This window comes from Leptonychotes weddellii, chromosome 11 (assembly GCF_054177405.1).
Source record: "Leptonychotes weddellii isolate Sample4059 chromosome 11, ASM5417740v2, whole genome shotgun sequence".
In the NCBI taxonomy this organism is placed as follows: domain Eukaryota; kingdom Metazoa; phylum Chordata; class Mammalia; order Carnivora; family Phocidae; genus Leptonychotes; species Leptonychotes weddellii.
This window is the reverse complement of record NC_138379.1, coordinates 94891609-94909928: the sequence shown is the minus strand read 5'-3', so window position 1 is coordinate 94909928 and position 18320 is coordinate 94891609. Positions and strand designations below refer to the sequence as shown.

At 45.5% G+C, this 18320-nt stretch overlaps 2 long non-coding RNA genes across 2 annotated transcripts in view; one reads left to right on the top strand and one right to left on the bottom strand.

Annotated features, from left to right (window-relative positions):
* LOC145716357 (uncharacterized) overlaps positions 1-17073 on the top strand; it is a 129073-nt gene extending 112000 nt beyond the window's left edge. The window contains exons 2-3 of the long non-coding RNA XR_014138989.1: positions 1779-1992; positions 16830-17073. This is a non-coding gene — a long non-coding RNA (uncharacterized LOC145716357). The remainder of the gene's footprint in view (positions 1-1778; positions 1993-16829) is intronic.
* Positions 1-18320, bottom strand: part of LOC145716353 (uncharacterized) — a 438007-nt gene that overhangs the window by 24051 nt on the left and 395636 nt on the right. The gene's annotated exons all lie outside the window — the stretch shown is intronic.

The window sequence follows — 18320 nt, the reverse complement described above, 5'->3', positions numbered from 1 at the left end:
ACTGGAGGAGATTATGCTAAGTGAAATAAGTCAAGCAGAGAAAGTCAATTATCATATGGTTTCACTTATTTGTGGAACATAAGGAATAGCATGGAGGACATTAGGAGAAGGGAGGGAAAAATGAAGGGGGGGAATTGGAGGGAGAGATGAACCATGAGAGACTATGGACTCTGAGAAACAAACAGGGTTTTAGAGGGGATGGGGGTGGGAGGATGGGTTAGCTTGGTGATGGATATTAAGGAGGGCACGAACTGCATGGAGCACTGGGTGTTATACGAAAACAATGGATCATGGATCACCACATCAAAAACCAATGATGTATTGTATGGTGACTAACATAACATAATAAAATAAAACTTAAAAAAAAGATTAGCATTTAAATCATTTAAACATTTCGAGTAAAGCAGATTATCCTCTCTAATGTGGTGGGCCTCATCCAATCAGTTGAAAGCTTTAATCGAAAAATAGAACAAGAGATCTATTAGCTCTGTTTTTTCTGGGGACTCCTGAGTAATATGCACAGTAATAGATTAGTGTTCGCTAAGTTATAAAGAAGTTCATTTATAGGTTAAATGAGGTATATTGTTCCCTAGCACGTATCCCCCCCTTCAAGGTAACTGATAAAGCCAAATTAGTCAGCAGACAGGGAGATTGATATCTTCGAATAACAAAATATTCTAAGCACTTGATATCATGATAAGGTTATTCTGCTATATACACATTTGCCTTTTTTTTTTAAGCTAATCAGCACCTAGAAGGTTTCGGTCAACACACCTTAGGAATCTCTTTAAAGTGGGTCCTGCATGCAGCCTGGTAAAGGTCCCTTCCTCCGAGTGTGGGTGGAGCCCGTGACTGACTTCCATGCCGACGGAATAGGACAAAGGAGCTATCTTCAGAGGCCCAGTCTTGGTGGACTGGAGAAGGGGCTCTGCTGCCACCAAGAAGAAGCAAAGGGCCGTTTGAGGAGAAGGACACACGCGGCCCTGAGCCTCAAGGACGGGAATTCTGCCCGCAGCCTGGACGAGCCTGAAGGGAGGCTCTTCCCTGGCAAGCCCCCGTCTGGGAATCAGTCTGGCAGAGGGCTTGATGGAAGCCTGGGAGACCCTGAGCAGAAAACCCAGCTCCGCCATGCCCAGACTCCTGCCCCACAGAAACCACAAGGAAATAAATGTGTTTTGCTGTAATTTACTCAACTTTGATGATTTGCTCAGCAACAATAAGAAACGAGTACAGAGGTAGTTTTCAGTGTTTTATTCGTGCTATGAGGTGGTGCCGGCCTCACATTTTTGAGGTCACATCTATGCTCCCCAGCACTGAATTCAGGGTTGTGGCATTAGGTTACTTGGGTCAGACGCTCTCGAGACTTAAGGTCCTGGGTAAAGGACATGGATATTCATGGCAGCAGTACAGTGATATTAAGGATTCTGTGGGGTTACGTGTATCTCGACGAGATTTTTTTCTGTTCCCTCTCACTTCTGCCCTGTTGTGTCAGTTAGAAGTCCAAGCACACTGAAGGTGAGGGGTTCACACGGGGGCAGTAACAAAGCCCCCCAGGAGGATACCTCGGGCACCCGGTCAGTGCAGAGGCAGGCTGATGCCAACGGGCCAAGTCCCTCGGTAATTCTGGTTGGTTCGTATTTCCTCCATGGATAACGTTTCTGGTGAACATTATCTGTGATTTAAAAAAAAAACTTCGTATTTTGTGCCTACTTCAACATATCCATCCAGAGGACTACCCTGGAGGTCCTTGTCTAATTTCCCAACCCTTGTCCTTCCAGGCACCTAACCAAGTGGCCAGGCTTTCGTGAAGTGCCCACAACGGCTCCCCGGACATACTCATCACCTGAGTGCTCAGACGCTGTGGAATCTATCGTGTATGCCTACCTCCCAGAGCCTCCCAAACCACCCTTGTGCCTGCGTAAGGGTCGTAGCATTTCAACTTCACTCAGCTCGAGCCAGGATGTTTTTTATGCTTCTAGACCCATCCTAACAGTAAGTTGGCCTCATTTCTTGGTGTCCTTGCCAGTCTTTAATCTTTTCTCTCAGGAGAGCACTACCGAGTCAAGAAACTCTTTCTTGTTCAGTCGTGTGTCTCAGGCCCAGGGTCAAGGGCTCTCACAACCCATTGTCTGTTCTGCTGCTCGGACTCCTGCTGGATACTTCTGCAACTCCTTTGGGCTGTGTTCCCGTTCCTCCCTTATCAAATCCAGTGCCTCCCTAACTGGATTATTCTGTAAGTTAACCGTGACAGACCTACTGGCCAGGACAAGAAATGGGGAGCAGGTTCTGAGGGGGCCCTGTGTTACTTTGCAGGAGAAATATCCATGCATTCACTGTCTTTCCACACTAGAAACCACTAGCTCTTAAAAAGAATGCATGGGCCATTTCTGCAGATTTAGGGAATTCTAAGGATCCAAAATTTATGGTCATCTACCCAGACGTCCCCATCTCAGGTCTTAGGGGCTCAGATTCTCCCAACGAGGGCCCTAAACTTGACATGATGGGTCTGCCTTGACTGGACATTTTAACTATTTTTGACATTCTGTCAACTCCAACAATTGGATGGTGGGCTTGGTCATTCTTTCTCTGCCTTCCTGATAGCAGGAAATAAACAGTTTGGTTTTTTGTTGTTGTTTTTTTTTTTTAGTTTCAAGTTTTTATTTAAATTCCAGTTAGTTAACATACAGTGTAATATTACTTTCAAGAGTAGAATTTAGTGATTCAACACTTCCATACACCACCTGGTGCTCATCGAGACAGGTGCGCTCCTTCATCCCCTTCACCTGTTTCCCCCATCCCCCCACTCACCTCCCCTCTGGTCACCATCAGTGTGTTCTCTGTAGTTCAGAGTCTGTTTCTTGGTTTGCCTCTCTCTCTCTCTTTTTCCCCCTATGTTCATCTGTTTTGTTTCTTAAATTCCACACATGAGTGAAATCATACGGTATTTGTTTTTCTCTGACTTATTTCACTTAGCATGATACTCTGTAGTTCCAGCTACGTCGTTGCAAATGGCAAGATTTCATTCTTTCTGATGGCTGAGTAATAATCCATTGTATAGATACACCACCTCTTCTTTATCCATTCATCTGTCGCTGGACATTTGGGCTCTTTCCATAATTTGGCTATTGTTGATAATGCTGCTATGAACATCGGCTAACCGTTTCTTTATACACAATTAATAGGCCTCCGGCTTTCATACCTAATTTCACTTGCCTGTTTATGATCTTTCTGAGTCATGAAGATGCTTAGCGATAGGAACCCAATTCATTCATGCTCATTGCTTCTCCTTCCTCCGTGTCTCAAACACCGGAGGCTTACCCCTGCTAGAGCCTTGTTTTCCCATGACCAATCACGGCAGCAAGCATGCAAGCCAGCAGCGACGGGGTCCTCATCACCCGTGGGGCAGCGAGAGTCCCAGCTCCAAAACCCCATCTCGCCATGGTTTTGAGTCCTTACTACATCTGGTACTAATTGTTGCACACCGGGTTTTCAGGAAGCTAAGTCTGAGACTGAATTTGAGGTGCAAGATATTTTTTTTAGGAATTAACATTTATGAAGGGGGCAGGAGAAAGCAGAATTGGGCAGAAGAAGTCGAACTGCGGTGCAGGCCCAGCAATTCCAGAGTGGATATTGCCCACCGGAGTTCTCCAGCCTCGCCGCAATGATTGCCTTGTGCTTCCTAGTCACTGGGTGTGAGCTTCCCCAACCAGGGAGTGACCTTGTGGGGCGAGGTGACACGGAGGCCCACCCTGAGGGCGCTGGCAGCCGGCTGGGCGCTGCCCTCCCCGCGCGGGGGCTGTGAATCCTGACCTGGAGCCATGTGGGTCGCACGGCTCCACGTCTACCACGCGGTGGCAGTAGGGGAACCGGGCTGAGATTAGGGGAAGCCCCAGCAGGATGCTGCAGCCTGGAGCTGGCAGAACCCGGGGAACGCGTGCGGGCCTGGATCCGAGAACGTGCACCTGCGAGTCTGAGAACGTGCGGCTGCAGGTCCGAGAACGTGCACTTGCGGGACTGAGAACGTGCACCTGCGGGACCGAGAACGCGCAGCTGCGGGTCCGAGAACGTGCAACTGCGGGACTGAAAACGCGCGGCTGCGGGTCCGAGAACGCGCGGCTGCGGGTCCGAGAACGTGCAACTGCGGGACCGAAAACGCGCGGCTGCGGGTCCGAGAACGTGCACCTGCGGGACTGAAAACGCGCGGCTGCGGGTCCGAGAATGCGCGGCTGCGGGTCCGAGAACGTGCAACTGCGGGACTGAAAACGCGCGGCTGCGGGTCCGAGAACGTGCACCTGCGGGACCGAGAACGCATGGCTGCGGGTCCGAGAACGTGCACCTGCGGGACTGAGAACGCGCGGCTGCGGGTCCGAGCTGCGGAGCCCCGCAAGCGCCGCACGCTGTCAGGCTGTCTTCAGCGGTAGAATTGCCGGATTAGGGATTCAAGTATAAAAACAGCGGCAGCGAGGAGTTGCCTTCCTGCTTCTCAACTGATGGATGGAAGTTTGAACTCAAAGGCGGCCCCAGCGAGGTTCTGGCTTCTAGGCTGTGAACAAAGAATTTCTGTCAGCTGAGGACCTCACAGGGTGGAAGTCCTGAGTGGATTTATAACATGAACTAGACGATCACTACCTACCCTCAACTGCGTCCTGTTAGGGGATGCGGAAGGCACACGGGGCGCGGAGTCGTGGGAGGGGCACAGGCCCTCATCTGGGGAGCCCCGGGCGGCTCTCCGTAGGGCAGACCCGCTGGCGGGAGACGCTGAGAGTCAGGTCCACCCCTCATTTCAGAAGCAAGAAGCCTCCGGAGCAGCGAAGTCGAGAAACAACTCCTCACCACAGGGCCCTACAGGCGCTGCTGCTCAAACCTTTTGTGTTAAAAACCTCTGCTGCATGTTACAGAAATGATGCTATTTTTTGGTTCTGCTCGTTATTTGAACTCGAGATCACTTAGGCAGCCCAGGAATGTTCAACTTTATTTGTGTAACAGAAATCCTATGTCTTGAAAACAAGGGTCTCAGTTGACCCTGCAGTGCAGAGAGCCATGGACGTTCACCTAATTCCTACAACCCTTTGAATAACGGGAGGCCAGGAGGACCAGCACACACAAATAGCCAGATTGGGCAGTGCACAACTTTAGAGGACACCATTCACTACTGGGACGGTTTAGCAGCATGAGACAATAAGGTATGTTGAGGACCAGGGGCTGTTTTCCAATCTGTCCAATGTCAACCCTGGGAGAGAGGCTCACCTGGTGCTGAATCCTACCAACACAAGTAGGTATGGAAGTCCGTCCTAGCTTTCTCCAAGGGGAAATTGCTGAAAGTCTCAAGGCTAACCATGCCCTGGAGAAAGGAAAATACCCAAAACTTTCAGAGAGTGTTGGCTTGTAGTCTTGGTGGTTAATTCCTGGAAAAATAAAATGCTCCTGTAATCTCATCATTATGGAGACTTGCAGGGATCAAATAAATGGATATTTGACCCAAGACAACTCTATCATAAGCCCACCGGGACCCAAAGACACCACATGATTATTTCCCCAGTTCCTCAAAGTCCTATTGAGTAGATATCTTCGGCCACTGGCAGAATCTGCACAATAATATAGAGAAAAATTCAGGGGCTCCTGGGTGGCTCAGTTGGTTAAGTGTCCAACCCTTGGTTTCAGCTCAGGTCCTGATCTTAGGGTTGTGGGATGGAGCCCCACGTTGGCTCGGTACTCAGCAGGGAATCTGCTTGGGATTCTCTCTCCTTCTCCCTCTGCCCCTCCCCCAGCTCAAATAAATAAATAAATAATATCTTTTTTAAAAAAAAGAAAAATCCAAACGGAAGCTCCTTTATCTCTCCAGTTCTATCACGAACCGATCAAAAGCAATGCCTCAACCATATAAGCATCTCTAAAGTCTTGGAGAAACTCAGGGTAAGGATTTGTAACTACATCCCCACTTGGTTTCCTGGTTTGGCCATTAATGAATGTAGATACATCTTAGAAAATAAAAGAGAAATATTTTAAGTTTAATCAAGTGGAGACTTCCTTTACCCTTCTTGTGCATGAAAACCTGGTAGTATCGAACTGCAAGCATCTGCGACCTCGCCCCAACTGGGGAACAGCCCTCTCAGAGCGAGCAAAGACCTCTCAAGCCTAGATAAGAATTAGAAACCACCCTGCAAGCACGAGGAGCACGTCTCTCTAATCTCACACTCTCTCTAATGCTCTAAACTCGGGCTGCATTTTATTACCAAGCCAGTTCCTAGGAAGAACATGGGGACCAGGAAGGACGCGAGACAAGCTGGAGGCTGCAGGAGTAAAGAAAGCAGGTGCAGTCCCGGGCCAAATCACCTGTATGAACAGGAACCACGCCCCTCCCCCCCCCCCCCCGCCCCGCGCTGGGGGAAACTTAGACTGTCAGTTCCACGGCGGTCCCGCTAGAGGGAGCAAGAGACAAGTTGTGGCTGAAGCCCAGAAAAGATGTTTGTGCTAACTGCGTTCTGATGTTCTGACAGCCCGGCAGCCCGGGGGAGGAGGAGGGAGGGGCCCAACGAGAACAAAGGTGGCAGGCTTGCGCAATGAGGCTGTTCCCTGGCAAGCCAGCCAGCAGCCCAAAACCAGCAGGAGAATTCCGTAAGAATTCCACTGACATTTCCAATCCGCTGGGGCCCTCCAAGAAAAAAATCCATGCAGAATTTGGGGCCAGATGTTGCAGGCTTTAGGGAGATTTAGAGCAATCCACCCTTCGTTTCTCTGCAAAGAGAATCAACCCTTAAGTAGAGCGCCTAATTCCCAGAAGAGAATGCAAGGCCACTATACATGGGCTGACCCTTATCCCAGGCAAGATTCTGCTTTAACTGTGGCTGATAGCCAGTTCTTTCCACTCCGCTGTTCTTCCTGCCGGTGACTCGATGTGACTTTTGAGTACATGCCCAGGACCCTGACGTCTCACATTTCTAACATCAACGTCTCCCAGCCATACATTCTAAAGATGGAAGCCCTCACTAGGCAGTTCAAACAAGGTTTGCAAAATTATGTGCCTCCCTTCCATAGGTTCCGAGTTTCTACAGCTATGATTAGTTGTCAGGATCCCTGTTGACAATCCTCAGCATAAGGTGACTTTTTGTCTGTGCCCATGGTTGTCTCTCAGCCTGGTTTACTAGCGGCTTAACCCACAGCTTCTCCCTGACTTCAAAGAAGAGGTCATTTGGAAGTCCAAAGATTTTATACCCCTCACCACCAACACTCTGCTTCAGCTTGTCCCCAAATGATTTAAATTCCTAAAGTTGTAGACGTTGGATACTCAAAGGGGAATCATCCATCAATGCACCAACCAAATGAGGGATGTGTGGAATCTAAAGAGAACCCCTTCTCTAGCAAGAAATAAAATGATTCTTTCCATTTCAAACAGAAACATTTTGTTAGTCACAAAAAAATAACCATTTTTAAAGTCAGGAAGATAAAATTCTTATTTGAAAAACACCTAACTCCAAGCCCTCCTTGGTAGGGGTCAGAACTATTATTAGCCCCTATGGACCCATTGGAACACCATCTACCCAAACCATGAAGCATAGCCACCAGAAGACCGTTCCCCATTTCCCACCATAGCACTCCGTCAGGAAGACTATAATCCAGACAGGGAAGGGTTAAGACTACAAACACCCAGTTTGTATAAGTTCCACTCAAGACACGTCTCCACCCCCTCAACTGCTTGTACATCCCTCTACCACAGCCAGGAACTCTCTTGCTTGGGCCAGACTCTCAGGTCTAGCATAGCGTCTGGCAAACAGGATGGATAAGTCTCTCTAAAAAAGATTCTCCAAATCCCACATTGGAGTAAAAGGAAATACATAGGCCTCCATCCCTGTCTACAGCTGGAGAAGCTGCTTGTCTACAAAGCTTCAGTCCTGGAGAGGATTAGAGCAACAGGGCATCTGGCAGCTCAGAAAAGCTGTAATTGACTGCTGACCCTCCACCCAGGATAAGCCATTTTCTTAGATTAAGAAGCAGATACAACAAAAAGTTATGAAGGAAGTTTCCTCCCAGCATGAAGGGAGCTGATGTCAAGGTGTATTTAGCATCCAGGAAAAGAGTGCTCATACAGAGCCAATGTTATAGGATCCCAGAAAGAAAAAGATAGAAAGGAAGAGGAACCCAAGGAAGCCTGGGAAGAACTAGGAATTAGAACTATTTCCCCCACATCCTACTAGAATGGCTGAATATTACTTCAGTACTATGAGGCATGGGCTCCAGAGCTCACAACTCTGTAGCGCCTTGTTCTTTAAAAAGATTGGATTGAGGAAATGAGACATGTGCCGTCCATGGTGGAGCATCAGGGATTTTGTCTTCAAGTCCCAGGCTTAGAAGTCCCAGGAAGGTTTAAAATCAAGAATCAATGGCTAAGAATAGCTATTATCAAAAAGACAAAAGGTAACAGATGCTGGTGAGGATGTAGAGAAGAGGGAACCCTTGTGCTCTGTTGGTGGGAATGTAACTTGGTGCAGCCGCTATGGAAAATAGTGTAGAGGTTCCTCAAAAAATTAAACATAGAAATACCATATGATCCAGCAGTTCCACTTCTGAGTATGTATCTAAAGGAAATGAAATCACTGTCAAAGAGATATCTGTACTCCCATGCTCATTGCAACAACTTAAGTGTCCATCAACAGATGAGCAGCTAAAGAAAATACAGTATATGTATACAATGGAATGTTATCCAGCCATTTAAAAAAGGAAGGAAATCCTGCCATTTGCAGGAACATGAATAAATCTTGAGGGCATTATGCTAACTGAAATAAGTCACAGAAAGACAAATGCTGTATGATCTCACTTACATGTGGAATCTTAAAAAAAAAAAAGAAAAGAAAAAAGCCAAATTCATGAAACAGATCATAGACTGGTGATATGCCAGATGGGGGAAATGAGGAGATGTGGGTCAAAGGGTACAATGAACTTCTAGTTAAAAGAGGAGTAAGTTCTGGAATCTAAAATACAGAATGGTGATCATAGTTTGTTTTGTTTGTTTTGGTTTTTTTTAAAGATTTTATTTATTTATTTGACAAAGAGAGACACAGCGAGAGAGGGAACACAAGCAGGGGGAGTGGGAGAGGGAGAAGCAGGCTTCCCGCAGAGCGGGGAGCCCGATGTGGGGCTCAATCCCAGGACCCTGGGATCATGACCTGAGCCGAAGGCAGACACTTAACGGTGAGCCACCCAGGCGCCCCCAGAATGGTGATCATAGTTAACAAGACTGTATTATACACTTGAAAGTTGCTAAGAGAGAAAATCTTAAATGTTCTCACCACCACCACAACAAAAAAGTGCTAATTATGTGAAGTAAAGGATATATCAGTCTTATGGTGGTGATCATTTCACAATATATATATGTATCAAATCATCACACTGTACACCTTAAATTTATACAATATTATATGTCAAGTTTTTTCTCAAAGCTGGGGGGGAGAAAGGATCAATCACTAGAGTGACATCAGAAAAATGGTGGAGTAATAAGCCAAAAAAATGAGATAAAATTGAGTTACTAAAAGGCTCAATTAGTCTAAAAATAGGGAGGTAGAAAAATAAAGAACATATGAGACAAATAGAAACAAAGTAAGGTAGTTGATGTCAACTAAATCGTATCAATAATTACATTAAAAGTATATAGTTGAAAATCCCCAGTTTAAAGGCAGAGATTTTTAAGATTGGCTAAGAAAACAAAACTAAACTATATGCTGCCCACAAATACACTTTAAGTGTAAAGACACAAGTATATGTTTTTAAGTGTGATATCTTTTTCCATTCCAACATAGTCAAAGAAAAGCTGGAATGGCCACCTTAATATCCAACAAAGTACCTTTCAGAGAAAAGAGTATTTTTGAAAATAAAGAAGGTCATTTCCTTATAATAAAGTGGTTAATTTATCAAAAGAACATAACAGTCTTAAATCTTTGTGCACCTAATAACGTAGTTCATAAATTATCTCAGCAAAATAAAAAGAGAAAGAAACTTTTTCAACCTTATAAAGGGCATCCACAAAAAGCCTACAGTAAATATCATACTTAATGGGGAAAGATTGAATGCTTTCCCTAAGACTGAAAGTATCTATGATCAGGAGCAAGATAAAAGTGTCTGCCTTCCCCACTTCTATTCAACATCATAGTGGAGGTTCTTACCAGTGTAATAAGACAAGGAGAAGAAATGAAAGACTCCAGATTGGGAAAGAATAAAACTGTCTTTAATCATAGACAGTGTAGGAAATCTAGTCAAATCTATTAAAAAAAAAACCTACTAGAACTAATAAGTGAGTTTATTAGAGTTACAGGGTACAAGATCAATATACAAAAATCAATTTTAGAAGGATAGAAGAAATGGCAGTAGATCCAACCATGGGGTACTAATCAGCAAGAAACAGTAAGAAACTACTGATATACATGACCATTTGAATGAAAGTCAAGATTATACTGAGTGGAAAAATCCAACCTCAAAAGAATACACTCTATGATTTCATTTATTTAACATCACTGATTAACATAATTGTGGACGTGGAAAGCGGACCAGTGGTTGTGGGGTGAGAGAGGGACAGATGGCGCCATCTGCAAGTACAGTCAGTAAATCAACTGCATCCATTGCCATTGCCTCCAGGATCACCCAGTGTTTGATTCAAACCCACACTTCCTCCAGCCAGTGACTGATCACTGCAGGGCAGGTCGGGGGAGACAATAAGGCCTGGCCATTGCTGCTCAACACCGGACACCTCCAATGGAGAATTTTTTCTATGGAGCTCCCTGGTGAGCTAGCCGAGTCCTTCTCAGACTTGTACCACAACGTGAGGCTCTTCTTACCTAATCTACCTTCTCTTCCTTTCATGGGTGTCAGACCTGTCTCACATTCCTATTGCATTTCTTTCTTTAAAATTATCTTTCGGGGCGCCTGGGTGGCTCGGTCGTTAAGCGTCTGCCTCCGGCTCAGGTCATGGTCCCAGGGTCCTGGGATCGAGCCCCGCATCGGGCTCCCTGCTCGCGGGAAGCCTGCTTCTCCCTCTCCCACTCCCGCTGCTTGAGTTCCCTCTCTCGCTGTATCTCTCTGTCAAAAATAAATAAAATCTTAAAAATAAATAAATAAATAAATAAAAATAAAATTATCTTTTAATTTAAATTCAATTAATGAACATTTAGTGTACTATTAGTTTCAGAGGTAGAGGTCAGGGGTTCATCAGTCTTCTATAACACCCAGTGCTCATTCCAGTTGTATTTCTGTTCTTCTCTACTGCCATCTCCTTTACCTTCCGCCAGTTATTGCCCCCAATGAATCTATTACAGAAGACTTGTTTCACAGGTGATAAGTACAAACTATTGCCCCTTAAAAAAAAAAGACTGTTTAATATGTTTAATAACAGAGCCATAGATCACTGTGTGACTATTAATCTATTAACTTATGTGACGACTTACAGAGAAAAACGTTCACACATGATGGATCTACTGTAGCATGTTAAATTTGTCCTTGTATCATGCTTCCCAATGACTGTAGACCATGTTTTGTGGGCAGAGGGCAAAAATCTAAGGTAAATAATACTAGGCAAAAAAACCAATGTTAGTTGCAGTAACTTGGTGGGCTTATATTCCTACTGATGGCAGCCCATTGTCTGCCAAGAGCATCTATGGGAAGCTCTTGGCATACTCAAACTGTATTCTGGGTCACTGATACCCATATGGTATTATTACGTGGAACTCAACATTTTGGGGTCCAAAATATATATTCAAAACTACTGAAGCAATAAGTACTCTACGACAACAACACATTGGATAAATAAACCAACATTGGTCAAAACACCCTAAAAGCGCCCTGGGTAAAAATGGCACAAGTCTAGAAGTCCTGGGACAAGCCAAATCTGTCTCTAAGGAAAAATTTATTGGCCCATGTTGGACATTTAGCAAAGATTTTATTTCAGGAGGAAGAGAAAGGGTGACAAGCAGCCTGGACAGATAGTACAGCCTTGGAGAAGTGAATAAAGACTCAACAACTAGTTAGATAGAATATTAAGGATCACACTGACCCAAGATGGACCAGTAAACATGCCCCTTGAGATAGAAACAGAAATAGTTTAAGGAAAATGTCTTGGAATCTTGGCAGTGGAAGTGCGTGGAATGAATGTAAAGATGTGTGGAACCCCTAGCCTATGGGAGTTCATGGAGAGCATAATTTGCATAGATCCCTTCTAACGGCCAAGACACCATGTACGACCAAAAACTAGATGTACCAAATTTTGTAGTTAGCCAGAATAGGAAGCCTATTAAACTTGATTGGTGGGGTGCCTGGGTGGCTCAGTTGGTTAAGCATCCAACTCTTGGTTTTGGCTCAGGTCGTGATCTTGGGATCCTGGGATCAAGCATGGAGTCTGCTTGAGATTCTTTCTCTCCCTCTGCCTCTGCCCTTGCCTCCCCTCATGTGCACATGCACTCTCTCACTCTCTCTCAAAATAAATAAATAACATATTTTAAAAAAAAGCTTGATTAGCATTTTAACAAAGTTGACCAATACTTAAAGCCCACTGAGATCTCATGTCAGTATAACCCTTAGTATGAAGCATGGCATATGTGTATGCCCACAAGATTTGCAATCCAGAATTAAATGAGACTTGGCCCTTGATTTATTCTCCAATTCATGACAATATTTGGTATATTGTCAATTCTAGTAAGAAAGCATTAATGTAATTATGACTTACTAAAAGGCCACTTTTATAAGAAAGTATTAGTGTAATTATGACTAGTTAATTTTCTAATGATTTTACTTTTTTAACTCATAACGTAACCACTATCAAGTATAATTAGTAAGATTAAGTTGATTTTTTAAAGATTTTTTAAAATTTGTTTATTTGACACAGAGAGAGAGAGCACACACAAGCAGGAGCAAAGGGAGAGGGAAAGGCAGTCTCCCCACCGAGCAAGGAGTCCAACTCAGGGCAGGGTTCGATCCCAGGACCCTGGGATCACGACCCGAGGCGAAGGCAGACGCCCAACCGGCACCCCAGTTAAGTTGATTTTTAACACAGTTTATGATAATACCAATATCAACAATGAAATGTACCAGGAGATTTAGTTAAAAATATCTATAAAATGTTCTTCCATTTGAACCTGATTCCTACAAATAATCTCCAAAATTATCCCTTTCTATAATCCTCCAAAAATCTATAAAAGCAAGGAGAACACCAAAGGGAAATGGTCAAAATCAACTGTTGTAGAACTTTAGAAATTAACCAAAGGCTTGCAACAATCTAGAGATAATTTATTCAAGAAAAATGGCTCAATCTTAGTAAGAACAGTGAGCTTTGTGATTTTATAATTTGATCTATTCCTACTTCTTCTCCTCAGATCAGTCATAGTTTTGAAAACCAATAATTGCAATCACAGTAAAAATCAGCAGCCTGGAATACACTGGAGAGGGTAGAATGGGGTTAGAGCTCCTGCAAAGCACATTCACAGAGAATTATCATGATTTTATGGCCTGGTGGTTCCCCAGAACCACATATGATGTGAGTGCATCCATATGAAATGTTCTGAATAGTTCCATAGGCACAGAAAGTAAATTTGTACTTACAGGGGCTAGGAGGTGGGGGAGGCAAATGGGGAGCGACTGCTAATGAGTATGGGATTTCTTTTTGGGGTAATAAAAATTTTCTGGAATTATATGGTGGTAATGTTTATAACATCTTGTGAATGTACTAAAAATCACCCAACTGCGCACTTTTAAAGGGTGGCTTTTATGGTTTATAAATTATATCTCAGTTCTTTAAAAAAAAAAAAAAAAGCAATCCCCTCTCCCCAAAACATATTCAGTGGCAGAAGGAGGTAAAAACATTGTTAAGCTTGTATGTAATTATGGGATTCTTGCGCTGGAAATTTGGTAAACTGAAATGTGTGTACAACAATACCTATTTAAAACAATAATCATTGGGAAACAGTTATTACTTTGGGAAATGTTTTCTCCCCCTGTTCTATAAATAGCCAAAGTTCCAGGGAAAAGAATAACATGCAATATATACTTTAAAAGACACGACCTAGTGTCAGAGGGTAGATTGTATAGGGTGGTTCCAGGATGACTCCGCGCTTGTCTCCGCGCCTGGGATTCTGGCGCGGACACTTAGCCAAGAGGAGGGCAGTGAGCCAGTGATTTATGATGTGCTGTGTGAAGTTTGGAGTCTGCTGGTGTCAGGCAGGACCAGTCTGTTTATCGACGGCTTAAGCCTGGTGTAACTGGTTGGACAGCCTGGTGTGGCTACGTGACCGCGAGGGACATGAAAGCCCCTGATGGAAACTTGGAAGTACTGCTCCCAGAGCAGAGATGCATCACATGCAGCTCTTGGCAGTTCAGTCTGGAGACAAAGTGCACCTTGTACAAATAACGAGGACACTGGGAGCTACATGAGGAAGCGGCTTGCGCTCCCAATGCTGGCTTGGACTCTTTCTCCTTCTGCACTACTTCCTTTGTCTTGACTTTTAAAGATGTCAGGGAGGCCTGCTAAGTGTCCCAGTCACACAACCAAACGACGCAGTCCTTGTCCCGATAACGCATCCCCTACCGCAAACTGTTTTTTGTAAAAGTTAAAGAGGAGGCAGCCTCAGAATTCTATTTCAGTGAGGCCCCCAAATTCTGTTAACAAATGTAAGCAGGGGCAGTCCCCCATCCCTGGGACAGTGTCAACGTACCCAGCAGTTGTTCAGGAGGAGTAATTGCCCGGGGTGCCTGGCGGTGCTGGTGGTTAAGCTTGGTTTCGGCTCAGGTCATGATCTCAGGGTTGTGAGATCAAGCCCCGCGTGGGGCTCCGTGCTCAGTCGGGAGTCTGCCTGAGATTCTCTCTCTCCCTCCCCTCTCCCTGCTCCCCATGCTTGCTCTCTTTCTAAAATACATAAATAAATACAAAAAAAGAAAAAAGAAAAGAAAGGAAGTTGCCCCTCCTGCACCCGGAAACTCAACCGGGTCTCCCAGTTCAAACCACCACAATTGGTCATTCTATGGACAGGGGTGCAGAAGTCATATTTGTGAAAGAAAAAGAACTCTCTCGTTGAGCGGGAAGTGAGGATCAGTCCACCAAGCTCTGAATCTAAGAGTCTACTTCTAAGTACCCCCTCCCCCATACACATCATCTATCTCAAAGACTGTGGGTCTAAGTCAGAGACCCTCACGACCTTCCAAGGCACGTCAGCAAATTTAGGACAGAATCCTCCAACCGTGTCTGGGTAGAGAAACATTTGGGGTGGAAATTTCCCAAAATAATGTACCAGGACATCCAGTTTAGGAAGACAAGATCCCCCAGAATCCCTGCCTCCACAATTCACAGTCCGGTCCTCTAGCCCAACAGAGCTTTCCTCATGTATAATCTGGTCTCCAGCAGAGGTGTTCAAATTTCTCCAGGCTCCACCAGGGATCGAGTATCAGGGCACAAACGTCGGATCCTCACCGCTTTGGAGTGAGCCTCAGATGCCCCCTTCTGCTTTTCCTGAGCCCATCCTATGGACATGTCTGGGGAAGGCTCTGCTCCCTGAATCTACTACAGACCCACCCCTCTGGCTGCTATTTAACCACTCGTTCACTCCATCATGACCACCTGACTGTTATCCTGTCCACCCAAAACGTCACCGGCACACAGCCAGGCTTGCCACCGCCCTCGAGGATTCTGACAGTCCTGGCTCGATCTTGCCCTGTCCTCTCACGGCCTTGTCCTCCACCCCACCACCTGGCACCCTATGACTCAGAGGCCCGTGCGTCCAGACAGCATCCTGGCCCCGTAGCCTGTCCTTCCCACGTGCTTTGGTGCTGGGATGGACTCCCGGGGCCTGCAAGAGCCCAAGCGCAGGGCCTCCTTCTCGGGGATCCTCCCAGCCCCTGAAAACTCCGATTGAGCCACAGAGTCACTGTTCTTTAAAATACCGCTGGCTCTCTCTCTCTGAAAGCAGGCAGCTCAGGGGAGGACACAGGTTCTCCTAACTTCTGTTTTTGTTCGCTAGTGTTTGGATGGGAGGGGATCCAGTTGACTTTTCCTTCAGGACCCCCTGTATCCTAGGAGAAGGGGCGGGAGCTGAGGAACGGTGATCCAGACTCTCCAAGGAAGAGGCTCTGGGATCAGTCCCGGTCCCCACAGGATGGCTGCAGGCCACCTGGGTGGACAGAAAAGCAGAGAAGGACTTTAACACACACACAATAAACAGAGCTGACTTAATTCTTCCTCACTGTTGTGGAGGGCAGACATAGATCATTTTTCCGCCCAATGTCTTCCTCTGAAGCTCTGCAAGGCGCCTCCAGCCGAGCATCCACGGGGACGCCGGGCAGCCCGAGGTGTCCTATGGTGGCTGGTGCAGACGTCTGCGCCCCGCGCCAGGCACGCATGGACACCCCGGGCTCACGGACGCCTGGCAGGGCGCTGACTGGATGAGCACATTGGAGCTGAGACGGTTGCAGTATGAGAAATCCACGTCTGTTATACGCATACTCATTTAAAATGGAAGTTTAATTCAGGTCCTGTGTCCAGATGGTAGAACGCTGAATAAATTCCTTAATTTTCAGATTATCAGCTGCTTTCATACTTCTCATACTTCTCACTTCTCATACTTCTCATGATACTAAGTCTGTTTACTGCTTGAATATCTGGCCAGTTTTAGGAGTTTTATTTTGAGACATTTATGGAATTTTACCCCCCAACAAATGTATTTGGTAACAAAACTTCCATCCAAGTGTGAAATTGCAGTATTGTTAAAGATGTAAATTAAGTACGTTTTCAGATGTTTCTCAGAAATTTGTGTGACTTACAAAAAAAAAAATCAAAGTTCTCATTATACCATTTGTCTTGGTTTCAGGAGCCGAGCTCTGAAGTATGAAGGGCTTGGGCAATCCTGGAAAATGCAGTGCCTCAGGTCTTACTCCCAGCCGGGAATGCACCAAATTCTCAAGCATCAGAAATGAAGCGTTTGACTTCTTAACTTGCACTTTCACAGGAAACACAGAGAATGAATGTATTAGATGCATCGGTGATGTTTTGTAATTATGCTTAAACAGATTTCAGCTTGTCTCTAGCCTGCTTCTAAGTCCCATAGTTCTCGAAGTTATCATGCCTGCTAAGCTTTTCCTATTTATAATTAATACATATGCTGCTGTAGAGAGAAGCCTCTGGGTCTGCATATTTTTCTTTTGATTTCTAACCAGGCACTGTTTCAGCGTTTACTAATAAGGAAGGTGTAAGTTGATGGAGGAATTTTTATTTGTATTTACTGAATTTGTTTCAGTGTGTGCGTGTTCACAGGGGACCCTTTCTCAGGGGCGGCCCTCAGACCCTGCAAGGATGATCTGCGATGATGCTGTGCAGACCACGGGCTGTAGCACGGCCTTCTCTACCCACTGCTGGGAATGCGTGTGGGCTGTCGGGATAGTAGATAGCAAAGAAGGAACAGTTGTCCTGATCGCTTAGCTTCTCCCAAGGCTCAGGTCGCCTCATTTCTGGGAGCCCTGAGCTCAGGATTATTAACCAAAATATGCCTTCTCCTTCGCAATGGGGCCTGAGGCCTCTTGATACTTTGCAGCTTCTCACAAGGCTTCCTGGGGGCTGTTGCCCCTTAGCCGTTCTGTGTTCCTCCGACCCGGTAGACGTCTTCCTCCACTGCCAAGACCCAGGCCCTCAACAGTGCCTCCATGAAATGCGTGGGGGCCACGGGGAACCATGTTCCCCCACGTGCGACCTGACCCTGTGCAGATCCTGGGTGTGATCTGTTCACAGCTTTGAGAGGCGATCAAAGCGAAAGCGATCTTGCGTGGTGACCCTGCCATTTTTGCCCATCCCTGAGCTCAAATCAGATTCTCTGTGCTGATCAAGCTCAGCCTACCTGGGCTGATGTCTCCCCTTGATCTACATCCTCGCATGTATTTCTAACTCAGTCTTCTTCCTACCTCAGTGTATCACCCTAACTCTGGACAACGTACTTTTCAGTTCGATACTGATTTTTGTCTCCCTCGTCTTTTTTTTTTTTTATGTTATGTTTTTATTATTATGTTATGTTAATCACCATACATTACATCATCAGTTTCTGATGTAGTGTTCCATGATTCATTGTTTGCGTATAACACCCAGTGCTCCATGCAGAACGTGCCCTCCTTAATACCCATCACCAGGCTAACCCATCCCCCCACCCCCCTCCCCTCTAGAACCGTCAGTTTGTTTCTCAGAATCCATAGTCTCTCATGGTTCATCTCTCCCTCCAATTCCCGCCCCCCTTCATTTTTCCCTTTCTTCTCCTAATGCCCTCCATGCTATTCCTTATGTTCCACAAATAAGTGAAACCATATGATAATTGACT